The sequence below is a fragment of the Rousettus aegyptiacus genome, unplaced genomic scaffold, assembly GCF_014176215.1.
Source record: "Rousettus aegyptiacus isolate mRouAeg1 unplaced genomic scaffold, mRouAeg1.p scaffold_m13_p_11, whole genome shotgun sequence".
Lineage (NCBI taxonomy): Eukaryota > Metazoa > Chordata > Mammalia > Chiroptera > Pteropodidae > Rousettus > Rousettus aegyptiacus.
In genome coordinates, this window is record NW_023416286.1 from 27,822,388 (window position 1) to 27,839,586 (window position 17,199).

Genomic DNA, 17,199 nt, shown 5'->3' on the forward strand with positions numbered 1-17,199 from the left:
ATTCTTTCCCAACCTTTTAAAAATGTAAAAACCATCCTTAGCTCAGGGATTGTACAAAAACAGGCAATTGGCTGGATTTTGCCTGGTGGGTGTAGTTTGCTGACCCTTGGGCTAAAGCATAGTGAGTGAGTGGGGAGGACAGTGGTCCCAGGTGAAATGAGAGAGGTAGGTAGGCCCGGCCAGACCATAAGCAAGGGTTTCGTAGGCTGTTGAAGGGAGAGGGAATTTTATTCTAATATTTATGGGGGGTCCCTAAAGGGCTTTAGGCAGGAAAGTTACATGATATATTTTAATAATACCCTCTTGTATCCAAGTCCAGAATGGACTGCCAGGAAACAAAAGTAGAAGCAAATTCCAGCAAAGAGCCTGCTCCAGCAGACCAGGAAGAAATGATACAGTTCTGAAATGGGAATTAAATCTCCAACTTCAAAGGGAATGACCTATCAGAGTGATGGGGTGTGTAAGCATCCAGCAGAGTCCCATATACATAGTATGTACTCAGTAAATGTTAGTTGCATATGCTTTTCTTCCTTCTTTGGTGATCAAAAGGCTGAGAATATTGGTTTGTCCAAATCTCTCACCACTCTCAGAAAAATGGGTCATTCTACTAAAAATAGGTCAGATAATATCATTAAAATTTAGTTTGTTTCAGTATGCAAATCTTTTCTCATTAAATACGTTTTATGTCCTGTATAGGATATTTATCTATCTGTCTATGTATCTATGTATCTATGTATCTATGTATCTATGTATCTATCTATCTATCTATTTTTAGGCAAGGCAACCCTTGGTTGACCTCACAGATTGCAAGGACCTTGTCAGTTTACAATCCCTTATTTTTTATTTTTTATGCCTACAGCACCTGGTCTTCCTAGGTGGTCTCCTATCCAAGTACCAACCAGGCCCGGCCCTGCTTAGCTTCTGGAAATCAGATAGGATTGGGCTTGTGATAGGATATGTTTGTGTGTATATATTTTTGTTGAACCACATGATATAGTTAATTTTTCTACTGTTTAAGGTTTATGAAGATCACTGGACTTGTTGCTCTGAAAAACATTTAGTTTTAATCTATTTAGTTGTCCCTATTAAAAGAACTAATATATCAAAAAAGTTTGAAAAAGTATTCTTAGGTAAAAAGAGAAGTTACTTGATCATTTTCCAGAATTAACAAACAAAACACCAGTCTTTATGTGCCATTCTATTTTTCTCTCAATCGCTTGATCTCTCCTGACATTGAATAGAAATAAAGATGTCAGAATCGCAAAGTCAGAAATTTGCCTGATATTGGCAAATTATTAATACAGAAAAGGGGATAAATCACCCAGGACCCCACGCAGAACCATATAGGACGATGAGATTGAGATGAGGTATGATAAAAATCTAACCATTCCAGAATCCAGATGTTAAATGAGACAATGTACACAGTTATAATGTTAAAGATTTTATGCTTGTTTCATCCCATGTACTTAGAGTTGTGAGAGTGGTTAGTATTTATTAATAGTGTATATATAACACAAGCATAAATATGAAAATAATTCTTGGAATTTGAAGGCTCTAGGGGAGAATCCCTCCTTGTCTCTTCCCATTTCTGGTGGCTCTAATGTTCCTTGGCTTACAGCACCATCACTGCATTCGCCTCTTCATATTACCTCCTTTGGGTGTATCTCCTTTTCTGTTTCTTACAAGGACACTTTTCTTTGCATTGAGGGCCCACCAGGATAATCCAGAATGATCTCACTTCCAGACCCTTAACTTAATTATGTCTGCAAAAACCCAATAAAGTCACATTCACAGGTTCTGGATGTGTGGATATGGGATACCTTCAGGGGGACACCATTCAACCCACTATGACAGTGGACTCTGTCCTTGTTGAAAGGTTACTTGAGGGAATTGGTAGCACAACGTGCCTTGTATAACATGCAAGTTGATACATTGCTCTAGGGTTATTTTCTAATTGTTTCAGTATGCAAATCTTATTTCATTAACTGAGTTCTACCGTTTTATGTCCTGTATAGGATATTTATCTATCTATCTGTCTGTCTATGTATGTATGTATGTATGTATGTATGTATGTATCTAGATATCTATCTATTTTTATGCAAGGCAACCCTTGGTTGACCTCACAGATTGCAAGGACCTGGTCAGTTTACAATCCCTTATTTTTTATTTTTTTACGCCTACAGCACCTGGTGGTCTTCCTAGGTGGTCTCCCATCCAAGTACCAACCAGGCCCGACCCTGCTTAGCTTCCGGAGATCAGACAGGATTGGGCTTGTTCAGGGTGTTATGGCCATAGACTCTGTACAGGACTTTTAAAACTGAGTTAATTCACCTGATTTTTAACTAGTATTATCCCACTGCCTTCTGGGCTTGCAAAATTCTGAAGAGAACTCTGCTGTCATCTTTATTTTTGTTCCTATATATATAATGTCTTTTTTTCCTCTGGCTGCTTTTAAAATTTTTCTTTTATCATGTATTTTCAGAAATTTGGTTATGATATGTCTTAGTGTATTTTTATTGTTTGTTTGTTTGATTTTCCTGCTTAAGGTTTGTGGAGCTTCTTACAAATCTGTGGGTTTCATTAAACTTTGAAAATCTTTGGTCATTATTTCTTCGAAGATTTTTTTTCTGGCCTCCCCTCTCCATTCTTTCTGGGACTTCAGATAGATAGATAGATAGATAGATAGATAGATAGATAGATAGATAGATAGATAAATAGATAGATTAATAGATAGATAGATAGATAGATAGATAGATAGATAGATAGATAAATTTATTTTCAGATTGCTTTGCATGTCCCAAAGGTTGCTCAGTTTCTCTTTATTTTTTCTTTCAGTCTCTTTTTATCTTTGTGCTTCATTTTGGATAGGTTACATTGCAATGACTTTGTATTCCCTGGCCTTTTTCATATAATCTGCTGCTAATCCTATCTAATGAATTTCTAAAAATAAACTTTTATTTTAGAAGAGTCTTAGATTTACAAGCATATTGCAAAGACAGCACAGAGAACTTCTGTATATACCTCACCTAGTTTTTTCTACTGTTAACAGTTTACATTACCATAGTACATTTGTTGCAACTAATAAATTGACATCAATGCATTACTATTAACTAAAGTCCATACTCTATTCATATTTGCTTAGTTTCTACCTAATGTCCTTTTTCGCATGTAGGATATCACATCACATGCAGTTATCATGTCTCCTTAGGCTCCTCCAGATTGTGACAGTTTCTCAGACTTTCTTTGTTTTTGAGCACCTTAATAGCTTTGAGGAGGTTTTGTGGAATGCCCCTCTGTTTAGGTTTGTCTGATGTTTTTCTCATGGTTAGACTGAATGTTTTAGTTTTTTATTTCTACAGTAACAAATTACAAATTTAATGACTTAAACAACACAAATTTATTACTTACAACTCTGCAGGCCAGAAGTCTGGCATGAGTCTCATTGGGCCAGAATCAAGGTGTCAGCAGGGCTGTGTTCCCTTCTGGAAGCGCCGGAGAGATTCTTTTTCCTTGCCTTTTCCAGCTTCTAGAGGCCATTTACAATTCCTTAGCTGGTGGCCCCTTCCTTCATCTACAAACCCAGCAACTCTCTCTGATCCTTTTTCCATCATCACCGCCCCCCCTCTTCCTCTCCCTCTCTCCCTCCCACCCCCACCCCACCCCACCCCACCTCCGCCCCTCCCTCTCCCTCTCTCCTGCTCCCTCTCCCTCGTCCTCTCTCCCCCTCTCTCCACAGAGCCAGTAAAGGGTCCCCACTTTTAAGGACTCTTGTGATTAAGTTGGATCCACCCAGATAAGATAGATAATCTCCCTATCTCAAAATCCATATCCTTAATTCTATCTGCAAAGTTCGTTTTGTTATAAGCTAATATATTCACAGGTTCTTGGGTTTAGAATGTGGACATTTTGGGAGCCATTATTCTGTCTACTACACTGAAGCTATGGGTTTTGGGGAGGAAGTCCACAAAAGTAAAGTGTCATTCTCATCACATCATAATAAGGGTGCATGCTGTTAACATGATTTATCACTGATAATGTCAACTTTGATCACCTGTCTGAGGTAGTATATGTCAGATTTCTCCATTGTAGTTACTTGCCCTCCCATTTCCATGCTGTACTCTTTGGAGGAAGACACCATGTGCATCCCATACTTAAGGAGTGGGAGTTATTCCTCCTTGAGGGAGGAATACATACATAAAATTATTTAAAATTCTCTTTGGGTTATTTCTCTCGCTCTCTCTCTTCCTCTCTCACTCTCTTCTCTCTTGTCATCGATTTATATCAATATAGACTCATTTATACTTTGAGTTATAATCCAATACTTTTTATTCAGATTGCTTCAGCGTAGGTCTTTTGGTTGGCTCCTATATCCCTTTGCCATACATGCTTCATTTTGCTTTTAGAGGACTTCTTTACTTTCTGGATTGTCCTGAGTATTCCCTATTCCAGGTCTGGAATCCATCAGTTCTTCAAGGAGCCCTGGTTTCTTTCATTGGAGAGTGTATTTAGAAACCAAGATCCGAGTCTGGTTTCATCCAGTGAAACTCCTTCCAACTGGTGTACTTTTTATCTTAGAAATTTCATTTGGTTCTTTTTGACGTCTTCCATTTATTTCCTCATTAGGTTCATATCTTCCTCTAAATAGGTTTTCACAATTATAATATCTTTTTCAAAGCATCCTTCTCTACTGATCCCATCATCTATGGCTTTTATTTGTGTCCTTTCCTCTTGATTGTATTTTTTTCTTCTTTGATTATGGGTCATATTTTCTTACTCTTTGGCATGTTAGTAATTTTTTATTGGATTTTAGACATTGTGTATTTTATGTTGTTGAATGTCTGAATTTTTGTTCTTTTTTTGGTCTTACTTTAATGAGTTTTGGGCTTTGTTTAAGCAAGCAGCTTTACTGCATATCAGCTTGATTCTTTTAAAACCTGTCTGTAAGCTTTACTAAGACTTATAGAAAATAGCTTTCACTCCAAGGATTGTTCAGCCCTACCAGTGTGTTGGATGATCAGTAAGGCCTCTTCACTTTGGCTAATGGGAACTTGATCAATTCCAAAGTCTATATGAGCTCTGGAAATATTTAGCTTACTAGGCCCCAGTCATTCTCTTTCAGCATTTTGGAGTACTAGTTTCCACACGCGTGGTCCAGATCTCAGCAAACACTAAAGAGGACCACACAAAATTTTGAAACTCTTTTTCTGTATAACTTCCTCTTTTTGAGAGTTTTTCCTACAACTCTCAGCTGCCTTACCCTCTCTGATCTCTGATCTTCATTTCTTCATTCCCTTTCTTGGTTCTATTTGGGTTCCCCCATCACTGCAACCAAAGTATGGAAACTGCCCCCAACAGAAAACGCAGGTGGTCGTAGGGCTCATGTCATTTGTTTCACTTTCCTAGAGGATCATAGTTTATGCTGCCAGTTGTTCAATGCCTGAGAACAGTTGTTTCATGTTTTGTGCACTTCTCTAGTTTTTTACTGCAGGAGGTCAAATCCAGTCCTTGTTACTCTTTCACGGCCGAACTGTCTTGTTAGTTGATTGTGATACTAGTCCTGATAGAGATCTTCACATCATGTCTTTATTTACATGTTGTGCTAGACATTGGAGTGCTTTATAAATTTGGAAAGCCATATTCCTCAAAATTTTCTTGTGCCTTTACTAACTTCCTGTCCACTGTTATCTCAATTCTCATTTTCTAGAATTTCTACTAGATATTGAATCACTTGAATCGAGCATCCATTTTTCTTATTTTTTTCTATCGTTCATTTCTTTATTATACTTTATGTGAGATTTACTTGACTTTATCCTCTAATTATTCTGTAAAAATTTAGTCGTGTTTTTAATTTCCAGGAGTCTTTTATGTCATCTAATTATTCCTTTTTATATCATTGTTTTTATTTCACACATGAAGTTAGTATCTTTTCTCAAATCTTTAATGACATTAAGGTGTTTTTTTTTTTTTTCCTGCAGCACCTTTGTTTCCTTGGAATTCTTTATTCTGTTTGCTGTCATCATGGTTATATTGGGTGTTAACTCTTAAGAGTAAGGCACCAAAAAGCTGACTTGACCAGAAGCTCTGTGTACATATGTTGGGCTTATACACTGGTGGTCTTCACTGAGCCAAACTGGGGGACCAGTTGGTGTTTTCACTGAGGCTTTCCAAATATCACTGCAAGTATTTTCTCTGGGGTAGCATCCTCTTATCTCCAATCTGACAGTTGTCTCTGGATATTGGTGTTCTGGATTTGAGCAGTAAAAAGGGACTATTCAGCATACAGACTCCCTCAATCTTGTTTTGGAAGGAACTCAGCACCTGGAGGAAGAGGAGAAATCAACAAATTGCTTGGGAACAAGTTAGATGGGGGCGGAGAACTGGAGGAAACTAACTGCATTACTAAATTAAATAGACTTTTAATTTAATTCTGCTGCTTTCTGCTCAGTTTTTACTATCCCTGTGCCTTTTCTGGGTTCTGTGTGGCAAATCTGCTTGCTTATCATAGATATCCATCTAGTTCCCTTTATAGATGCTGAAGTTTGACCTTTCTCTCTGCTCAGGCTTTCTCATTCCTCTTTCCAAATTTTTTTCTATATATATTGTAGGTACAGGCATCTCTTAGATTCCTAATGACAGAAATACACTTCTGTTAACTGTTCTCCTTAATGTTTCTTGGTGAATTTTGAGAGAAGGTGGTTGGGTGGGTATGTCTTTACTCTGCCATTCTGAAAACAGAGCCCTTCACATTTTTATAGCAGAAAACGTAACTCACCATATATAGATTCTTATAATCCCTTTATTTTTGTTTAGTTACAGCCTAAACTTGGAGATAAACTAAGTTTTAATCTAATTTGGGCTTTATACTAACAGGAAGAAATAAACTGTATAGCAAAAGGGTTATAGGCACACACCACCAAACATCTGGATAAAATACAATTTTAGTGCACAGGTGTTTTGCCTTCATGACCACAAGCTAAACATCTGGACATGAGATATTTTCTTTAGTTTTCACCAGCTGTTTTGCATCATCTATAGCCATGTAATTAAAGTAACTTGTGAGTGGAATGCTGAGTTAACAGATAACTCGAGGCTACTCTTCTGTACATCCTGCATGTGACCATGAATAGGTCCACCACCATCATCACATTGGCCAGTCCACGGAGAGTCTTAAGATGGTCCAAGGAATTCACATCTGTAGGCACTGATCTGGTGATTCTATAACTTTTCTCTTTCATTCCTAAGGAATCAGCTAAAGTATCACAAGGAAATAGTTTTCAATGTATAGTTTTAGAGGCTGAAGAGCAGCCTTAGAGATCTTATTAAATGCACATATTTCTTCCACATGTTGGATGTACAAGTTTACCCCCAACCCCCACCCCCAATTTTTAACTGAAAAAACTATTTTTCGAACTCTACTAATATATTTAATATGTAATTCAACAAAATCCCTTTGGCCTAAACACAGAACTGGCTTGGACTATAGGACCAGATGAGTTTGTTGGATGGGTGTTCTCTGTGGGATGACAGGACATTTTATAGTCTGAGAGCTTCTGTCAAGGCTTTTTAAAGCTGGCTGGTTGTGTGTGTGTGTGTGTGTGTGTGTGTGTGTGTGTGTGTGTACACTTACAAATCTATTTTAAATTGCTCTATTTATTTTTAACCTATTCATTAAAGTAGAGCTCACATCCCACTCCCTGTGGGAAGCCTGCTGAGCCACTCCTTTGGTAGTCCTTGCTGTGCTTCATTATTTACTATCTGAAATTGTTTACTTTTGTGCTTGACTGATGAAAGTGTCATGCTGACATAATGAACATCTATTTCCTAGTGAATAATTCTTCACAAGAGGTACAAAGAAAACTGGACTAAGGTACCCACCTTTCCTGAGACTACTGAACTAGAGTCATGAACTTACGAGAAATGTTGAGCAGAAATGTACACAGCACTTTGTTAAAGTGCCTTCAGTAGGCTGGACTCCACCCAGCTTCCTTCCTGTGAGTACATCCAGCCGTCCTGGAAAGAAGCCTTGTCGGTTCTTTAGGATGATGTAGGAGAATTCATCAGTATAAAGCAGAGAACTCTTAATGAGAGCAAGGCTCATGCTGGCATGAGAGCAACAGTCCTTTATTCTCATAGTTTTACATTTTAGGAAACTCTTCCTTACCATTTGGATAGTGGAGATACACAGAAAGGGCTAAACGGGCCTTTCCCACAGGGAGAGTAGGCAGCCCCCATAAGGAACTGAAATGCCCGCCTGCTTAAAAATGTTTTCGTCATGGATCAATCAGGTGGCTTTGGGTTAAAGCACTCTTGCCAGAAGGCTCCTGAAGTGACATAAACACAGTGGACAGTCAAGAATAATCTATTTATAATTAATTATCCAGGGCAATTCACATGTGTTCACATAAATACTACTTAACAAAATAGAAATCAGATATCACAGTGATTTTAATTTTCTTTAATATGTTCTATATTTCTAAATTTTCATTTTGTTTTAAAATTATCATTTTTCTTCAATATGAAAATAAATAAATTAGTAACCCACTTGTCCTCAAGGGACCAATATAAGCCACTTTCTGTATATACCTTGATCCTTTTAAATTCAAACATTTTTTGGGGGTGTGGGGAGTCACTGTTGTCTTTACAAAAAGATCACAATATGAAAATTTCTTTTCATCTTGCCTTTCATTAGTTATAATATATCCTAATCCCCTCTCCAGATCAGCAAATATTCTTAATTTGTTCTTTGCTGGTACATAACAACTCATAGAATGGATCAACCATAGTTTATTAAACCATTCAGTTCTGAAAGACATTTAAGTTCTTCCAGATTTTGTCACTACAAATAATTGTATCTGTAGTGCTCTAATATCCTACTATATTACTTACATTAGAAAATATCATTTAAAATATAAAAGAGATAATTACTATAAAGTCAAGAAACAGATGCTGAATGAACAGATAAATAAATGTATTAAAATGTGACCTGGGAGCGGGGCCATATACGATTTCTGTCTTAAAATCGTCATCTTTTCATTGTGGGCCCTTTTCATATTGTAGACTTCGAATGTCTTGAAATCAAGAACTAGGCCCCTTCTGTGTCTCCTCCAAATTGCTGAGCACAGGCCTGCAGAGGGCAGGCATTCCAGACCCACACAACCCAGCGTGCTCTCATAGTTTCTTTTGAAAACAGCTGTTTAGATTTCAGAATGAAAATTTCTCATGTGTATAATGTTATAAAATGGTGTATGCCTAGGCCAGCTCACAAACTTTTACTTTACCACAAAATGAAGGTAAACTATATACTTATACTATTATAGTTTCTTATTAATTCTGTGGAAAAAAAATGTTCTGGATTCTACATGAGCATCTGTGTGTGTGTGTGTGTGTGAGAGAGAGAGAGAGAGAGAGAGAGAGAGAGAGAAAGAGAGAGAGCGCGCACACTCCTTTACTGCCCTCAAATGAGATGTTTTCGCTCTTCTTCCGCTAATCTGGTTGTGTGTGGAAATTGAGCAAACAAAATAGGAAATATGATGACTAAATATGAAAGTGCCAGAAAGAAGAAAGGCAGAAAGAACAAATTTGACATAAAAGTTTATTATTTTCCTTAGAGTTCTCATTCTTTGATATCTAAGAATTTAAATTCGATTGCTAAAAATATAGTAACTGAAATTTGCATATAAATAAAATGAAAATTTACAATTAGAAAAGATTATTTAGTTGTTATAGGGTTTTCTTAATTCTCAATCTTCTTCAAATAGCATATTTAAAACATGATGTGAATCAAAGCAAAGATTGTTGAAATATTAGTAATGATCATGGGACATATTAGTTATTAATAGCTATTGATCTTGACACATTTAATTTGTTTTTATATGTTCCTTTGAAGAGTCAATATTTGAACTGCTAAGATAAAAACACAAATGCATTCTAAAAATGAATGTTTTGATAAAATAAAAGACTAGGAGAAACTATATAGCATTTGTAGGGAAAAAATTATCTTCTATGTAACTTAAAGAGACATAGATTTAAAAATTCTTAAAAGAATGGAGTGTGAGATATAAGATGTATTAATCAGTGCTTTCTTTTTTGAAGTTCTATGGCAAAGAAGCTAGCTAAAACTTACAAGTAATTTATATAAAAATCATAAGCATATCAAGAAATAATTTCCTGAAATCACCTACAAAGTATTATTTAAATTTTTATATTAATAAAAGTAAAATCTGTATTAAAATGTTAATTTTTCAATAGGAAAATAAATCATTCATTGTTCCATTACTTGAAGACAACCACTATTAATGTTTTGAGGTAATTCCCTTTGGTCTTATTCATAGAACATCTTTGGGGTGGTCATATTGTACATATAAAACTTTATTTTGCTTTTACTCTCAATGCAGCGTAAGTATTTCCTAATATCGTACTTATCTTAAGTTCATCATAAGCAAAAATATCAACAAAAAGAAACATGTATATTTGGTAAAACGTTTATAAGCATTGTGAAAGATGACAGAGTTAGGGACAGTGTTCCTCTGATTTCTCAATGAGGGAAAAAGGTTTGTCTAAAAGTTTTGAAAAGCATACCATCAACTGCGTACCTTGTGAAACAAGTGGTCATGAGTCTCTTGGTTCTATATCACTGAAAAGATGGAAAGTTCTCATCAAGATAAGCAAAAAAAACAAAAACAAAAACAAAAAACAAAAACACACACACACACAAAGAAAAATGGAGACAATGTGAGGAACTCACGTGATAATGCGTCTCTAATGTTGGTACCTCTGACGTAGCTGGCTCCTCTCTTCCTGACTACTTAATGTGAACTTCCTCAGCTATGTCGACACTCACAGCCTCCTGTTGCTTGGTGTCCCATTTCTTTCCCTCCTTCAGCCTTGCAGTTTTTCACTCATGGTTGGTTGTTTTCTTTCTTATCTTCAGTTATCTGAAAATGAAGGACAACTAATAGCCACTTTTTGTGGGTTTGATTTTTTTTTTTAAGTAACAAAACTTTTCCATAAATGAAATCTTAATTAGAGCCTCAATATGTAAAACAGAAAAAAGTGGGCCTTTTTATGTTGTCAAGAGAGGAGTGGTGCCAAAACCCAGGATCCACAGCTTGAGGTTGAAAGAATATGTGATGGGCTGTTTAAACCAATATTTGCTTTCAAATTACAAAACATTCGAGGTGAATCACAAAGTTTTATTTATACTCATTGTACTGCTAAAAAAAAATTCAGCTTTTCGAAAACTATCACATAAAAGTTTCTGATGAAAAAAACCTGAAAATTTTTAGAAATCAAAAAAGTGCAATACATTTGAAACTATTAAATTTTGGAATGAATATTGATTTTGTGGTGACACAATCTCTGAAGATCATCACTGTTCACTCAAAACAGTCTGAGGAAAAGTGTGTGCCTGGAATCCACAATGATCTTTTTTTTTTTTTTTTTTGAGGGAAATTTGTTCTGGGGTGAGGGTAAAAAGAATGAAGAAAAGCTGCTTCATTTGTGGATATGAATATCAGAGAGGAAATGAAAGGAAAATAAGTATTTTAACTTACTAAGTCAAAAATGGGATATAGACTAAACTGGTTCAGAATATCATAAAGTTTTTGCTCAGCAAATTCATCATATAAGGGTCTAAGAGGGCAATGAAAAAAGTTGCAAATTCCTTTAAGAAACCCACAAATTAAAGAATTCATGCATTTCATTGATGTTGAAGAGACAACTGGGAAATTTACAATGTGACCTTTTAAAATCACAGAACCCTTCAAATATCTTCCCATTGATCTTAGAATACAATTCAACATCCTTGATCTGACCTCTGCCCACTTGGCCTCTGTCCATGTCTTTCTTGTCCTTATTCACAACACTGAAGTCACACTTACCCTCCTTTGGTTCCTAGAATATGCCAGACCCTTTTGTTTCTTAGGCCTTTGTCCTCACTCTTTCTTTTGCCTAGGGGCTTTAATTGCACAATTGGGACCTGTTATGGAGAACATCATGTGAAGATGAAGGCAGAGATTGAGGTGATGCTTCTAACAAACCAAAGAATGTTCAAGATGGCTGGCAAACCACCAGAAGCTAGAAAGCATGGAGCAGATCCTTTCCTCACAGCCCTCAATAGGAACCAACCCTGTGGACACCTTGATTTTGAACCTCCATGTCCATACCTGTCAGTCAATAAATTTTTGTTATTTAAGCCACCTAGTCTGTGTACTTTGTTGGAGCAGCCGTAAGAAACTAATACAGTAACCTCTCATTCTACAAGTCTTGCCTTAAATGTCAGTTTCTCAGAGGAACCGTGACCGCCTAGGTCCCTCCATATTGTCTATCAAGGCTCTTGTTTATTTTCTTCAGAACACAAATACAAATCTGCAGCAATTTTATTGGTTTGCTTGCTTGTTTGTCTTTGCCATCACCTCCATTAGAAGGTAAACTCAATGAGAGCAGGAGTTTGTCTTGTTCTCACTGCCTTCACAGCAGCTCTCAGTGTTGGGAGCATTGCAGCACTTAATAAGTGAAGGTGAGAAATATCTAGAAGTTGCATTAAAGATTAAGGAGGCAGTGCCAAGACTATATCTTGTCATTTACATTTTGAGTTTAGCAGAAATAAAGTTTTTCGAGGAAGCATGGGAATTTAAAAATACTCTCTCAAGTTTTTGTTTTATGACACTCTTCTGTCTTTTTGATTGGCAAATTTCCAAACATTTTCAAATAGAATAAAAGTGTATTGTTCAAAATGCTAGGAAGTTGGGGGGGGGGGCAGAAAGAACATACTGAACATCATCAAACTTCATATTCTATGAGTGAGAGGATCTTACAGGGAAATAGTGAAAGCTATAACAACAAATTCTTCAATTATTCAGATCCAATGAATCATAGTTTGCTGAATTCACGTTAGAAATTTGAGATTTATTTCTTGTTTATAATATTTTTAATACTCAAAACTATTACAGTAATTCTATAGAACTTCAAGGCAAAGCTTTAGACACTTTTTCTTTCTGACTTTAAAAGTAAAAGCATTATTTTATGGTTTATCACTGCAGAGAAATAATGAATATTTTAAAGCCATTTGAATATTTTTTCTTTCATCAGAAGAACAGGACAAAATTAATATTACTAAAGATTGGGCAATATATTACAATTTAAATTCATAATTTTCAGAGAACAACTGCAAAAAAATGAACCTCATTTCAGAGTTTCTAGTAAAATGAAAGAAACGATCACATGTGGTAATCGTCAAGTTCTCCAACTTGGTGCCCATAATCTTTGAATTTTGAAGGCTTTTTCTTTTTTTTAGATTGATCATTGTAATTTTATTGAAATAGTACTATTTAATTGTGAACATTTTTAATATACTGACTTTGTTTTCTAAAAGTTCAGATCAGGATAATGGGAACAATTGAAACACCAATGGCTGCATGAACGAGACATCACTAAAAAAGTAGACTAAATAACTATTATTTTATTTTATTTTATTTAAATTTTTATTTTTATTACGTGACATTGGTTAACAGAATTCAGTAAGTTTTAGGTGTACAATTCAATAGCAAGGCATATGTATACATTGCATTGGGTGTTCACCACCCATAGTTACATTTCTTTCTGTCATTACATATTTGACCCCTGAAGGCTTTTTCAATGTCTTAGTTCTAGTGTCCCAACTAAAATCTTACTTGGTTGTATGTTTATTCAACGTGGACTTCACAAGAGTAGTCTTTGTAATGCAGAACTATAGTCTCTGGCTTTGTATTGGCCAGCTGCTTTGGCAAATGTAAAACATTCATTTTCCATGATTTCACAACCCCCTGAATTATAGCACCATGGAGGAGAGACTCAGTGGACAGGACAGAAGTAGTACTAGTGATACTGTGGAGAAAATTCGGGTATCGACTGACAGACTGATAAGAGGCCACCAATTTAATAGTAGCTATAAATAACACTTTAGTTTGTATGTCATCATATTCTACGTTATTAACTTTAACGTACAATTTTAGAGGCTGTGATTAAAGATGGAAGTGATGTGGGTGCCATTACTGAGGTGATACAATGGCAGTTAACATGCCAATTTACTAGACTGTAAGAAAGCTGGGAAGACAGAGATTGTTATTTGTTTTGTTCACTGCTGTATTCCCAGAGCTGAGAAAAATTCCCAGATACTGAGATGTTTGTTACTTAACTGATAATTATATGAAGCTATTCTCATTTATTAGAAAAATAAATGAAAAACCCATTCGAAAGGTCTTAATCTTGAATGTATCTTTAAATTTCTTTCTTAGTTGAGATCCATTCATGGAGAAATCAATCACTACATTGTCCAGGTAATTACTGCCCTTACTCAACTCCCTTGAAGAGAAATTAGTCCGAATGCATCCAAGCAGATCTTCTTTTAGAATGTTCCATTCCACAGATGAAAAATAAACATGCCTTACTCAGGAGATCACGTTAGTTTCATATACAAGGCTGCTCAAACAATGGTTTTTGTGTTAGACCAAGGTGTTTGGTCGGATTTCCTTGGTATGGCAAAGATTACTTTTTCCAGAGACTTTCAAAATGGTTATATTGTGCTATTTTGATCCATTTTTTCACAGAGATTTGTAACTATATGCATCTCATCAAAGGACTAAGAAATATTTCTTGACTATGTACATCAATACCATGCAGATTTGGGGTCATATTTACATTGTTAGTTTGCAGTGACATGTCATCAAGGGCTTAAGAACAGAGTGAAATTCATTCTATGCTTTATGAGTTTAGGGGCCTGGAAAATAGGAAACAATACCCATGCCTCACGGAGTTCCTGGGGCTCAGGAAAGACTGGAGTTGGTGATGCCTCTAGTTTCCTGGCTGGTTAATGAAGTGACAAATACAAGGCTGTAGGGAAAGATGTATGAGTTCAGTTTTAGATATGTTTAATTTGTCGCATCTGAGGAACATTTAGGAGGTAATGCGTCCAGATCTCAGAAATTACAGATTTTGGAATTCTCACCAAATAGTGGTATCTGAAGCTTTGGGTGTGAGTGAGAGCATTCAAAAGGAAGGACCATAGAATGAGAAAATAGAAGGGTTGAGGATAGACTGTCTGGAAACACCGTAATCTAGGGGGCTGGTAGCAGAAGAGGAGCCAGCCAAGAAATAGAACAGGACAGACGGATGTCATATAGGCATCATGGAAAATGGGCAGCATGATGGACATTACTAAATGATACAGAACGACTGAGCAGACGAGGACTGGATATGTCCCCCTAGAAAAACTACTAGAAGGAAATATATAAAAATATGAACAGGTCTATTCCTGACTGTTGAGATTTCAGGTGGTGGATTTTTTTCTTTCAACTTTTCCATATTTTCTGCATTATGTACAATAAGTGTTGACTATATTAAAAAATAAAGTCTAAAATATTTTATGAGAACCAAGGGCTAGTAATTGTTAATTCACAAGTATTTGAGTACCTATGTGTTGGTTGCCATCCTAACGCTAAAACAATGAACATAAGGATGGCTCTGTTTTTTATAAAAAGGAATGGCAACTGGTTTGACAAGGGAGGGGTGTAGGGCTTGAGGGGCACAGTAGCAGGCGATGCAGCTGGAAAAGTATTTTGGTGCCAGATTATAATAGACTTTATATGTCTTGTCAAATAATATGGACTTTATTGAGGGGCGGAGTTAGGACTGGAATTGAGCCTTGGACAGTGGTGCGGCTTGCTAGCCTGGAGGGGTCTGAGTTCGGAAACAGGGAGCACAGATACAAGGCTACTGCAATAACCGGATGAAGGCCATGAAGTGGGGAGGAAAAGGGCCAGATCCAGAGATATTTGGGAGTAGCACCCACCAGTCAGTAGGATACTACTGACTGGACGTACAGCAGGTCCTTGAACAATGTCGTTTGGTTCAACGTTGTTTCATTATAATGTTGACGAAATGTTTGTAGGAACTTAATTCTTGTTCATATTAATAGCCTATAGTAAAATTGTTTTCTTTATACATAGTTTCACTTAAAACTCAGAACCTTTCGATGACGTGAGGACTTATGTATGTTGGGGGAAAGAAGACATCAAGAATTATTGTGTTTTTAACTTGGGTCCATGGTAGTAGGTAGAGTGACAACTATCCTACAGAGTTTGTATATAGTGACTAATTGCCTCTAATGGTCATTGCTATATGAAATAAGATAGTGAGTGGCTGTGTCAGATAGGATTATATGAGAAGGGATAAGAAGTAGGCACAGAATCCTCAACTCTCATGTCTCCTCACTGCATCTGCATATTCGGTTACTTTTCCGGTCCATAGAATTCAACACTTCTGTGACAAAGAGGGGTATTGGAGTGATGTTTACAGAGAAATAGCTATGGTCTCCAGGAAGGGACTTTCTCTGGAGTTTGGAAGAAGACTGATGAAACCGAAAGTAGTGGGAAGAAGTAGGTATAATTACATGAGAATCTATGATTTTAATGTAAGGGACTAAAACCCAGTAGGTCCTACGTGAATTGTATTAGTTCAAGCCAACATAACTTAAGGTGACAGGTGCTGTACCTGTATTCTTGCATTCTTTCATTCATCCCCATTTTACAGCATTGGAAACCGAACCCTTAAGTTAAGCAATTTGACCAAGGATGCTCAGATAGTAAGTTAAGGAGGCCAAATATGAACCTGGCTGGAAGTACTACAGTATAAAGCCTCTCTTCTGGACCAGCCACGACCAAGACATCTTAAGTAAAATTAAGACACATCCTTGCCCATCTCATCCCGCAATAAGGTAACTTCTGCTGCACAGGTGATAACTCAGCCTTGGAGTATGCTGCTGTTACATTACTAGGCGAGGCCTTCCTTATCGCCTAGGTGGAGAACTGAGTGCCAGGTGGTGTCATAGATGGCAGCAGCCCCTCAAATGGTCACACCCTCAACTACTGATAAGGGTTCAAATAAAATTTAGGATGCGGGTCACTTGACTCAGTTCTTGCATTAATATCTATGTAATGCTGTCTTCTCGGTTAATTGTTCCTTTTATTCCCTTGAATAGAGGTGAGTAGTGTTACTAAGTGAATTTTCATTCACTCTGAAAACAGCAGTTCTGAACATGTTACACCTGCCCCACCAATTGAATGACAAGATCCCCTTTGCTTCTCCGCAAGCCCTCTTCCTTCCTCCTTCCCAATCTTCAGGTAACCTTTAGGATGGAGAATAAGGTACCACCTTTCCTCGCCT

The 17,199-nt window shown here is 36.7% G+C and overlaps 1 long non-coding RNA gene and 1 pseudogene across 1 annotated transcript in view; one reads left to right on the forward strand and one right to left on the reverse strand.

Annotated features, from left to right (window-relative positions):
* Positions 1 to 12,622, forward strand: part of LOC107510460 — a 46,298-nt gene extending 33,676 nt beyond the window's left edge. The window contains exon 5 of the long non-coding RNA XR_001596824.2: positions 11,954 to 12,622. This is a non-coding gene — a long non-coding RNA (uncharacterized LOC107510460). The remainder of the gene's footprint in view (positions 1 to 11,953) is intronic.
* LOC118609883 lies at positions 2,175 to 2,297 on the reverse strand (annotated as a pseudogene).
* Positions 12,623 to 17,199: the final 4,577 nt, after the last annotated feature.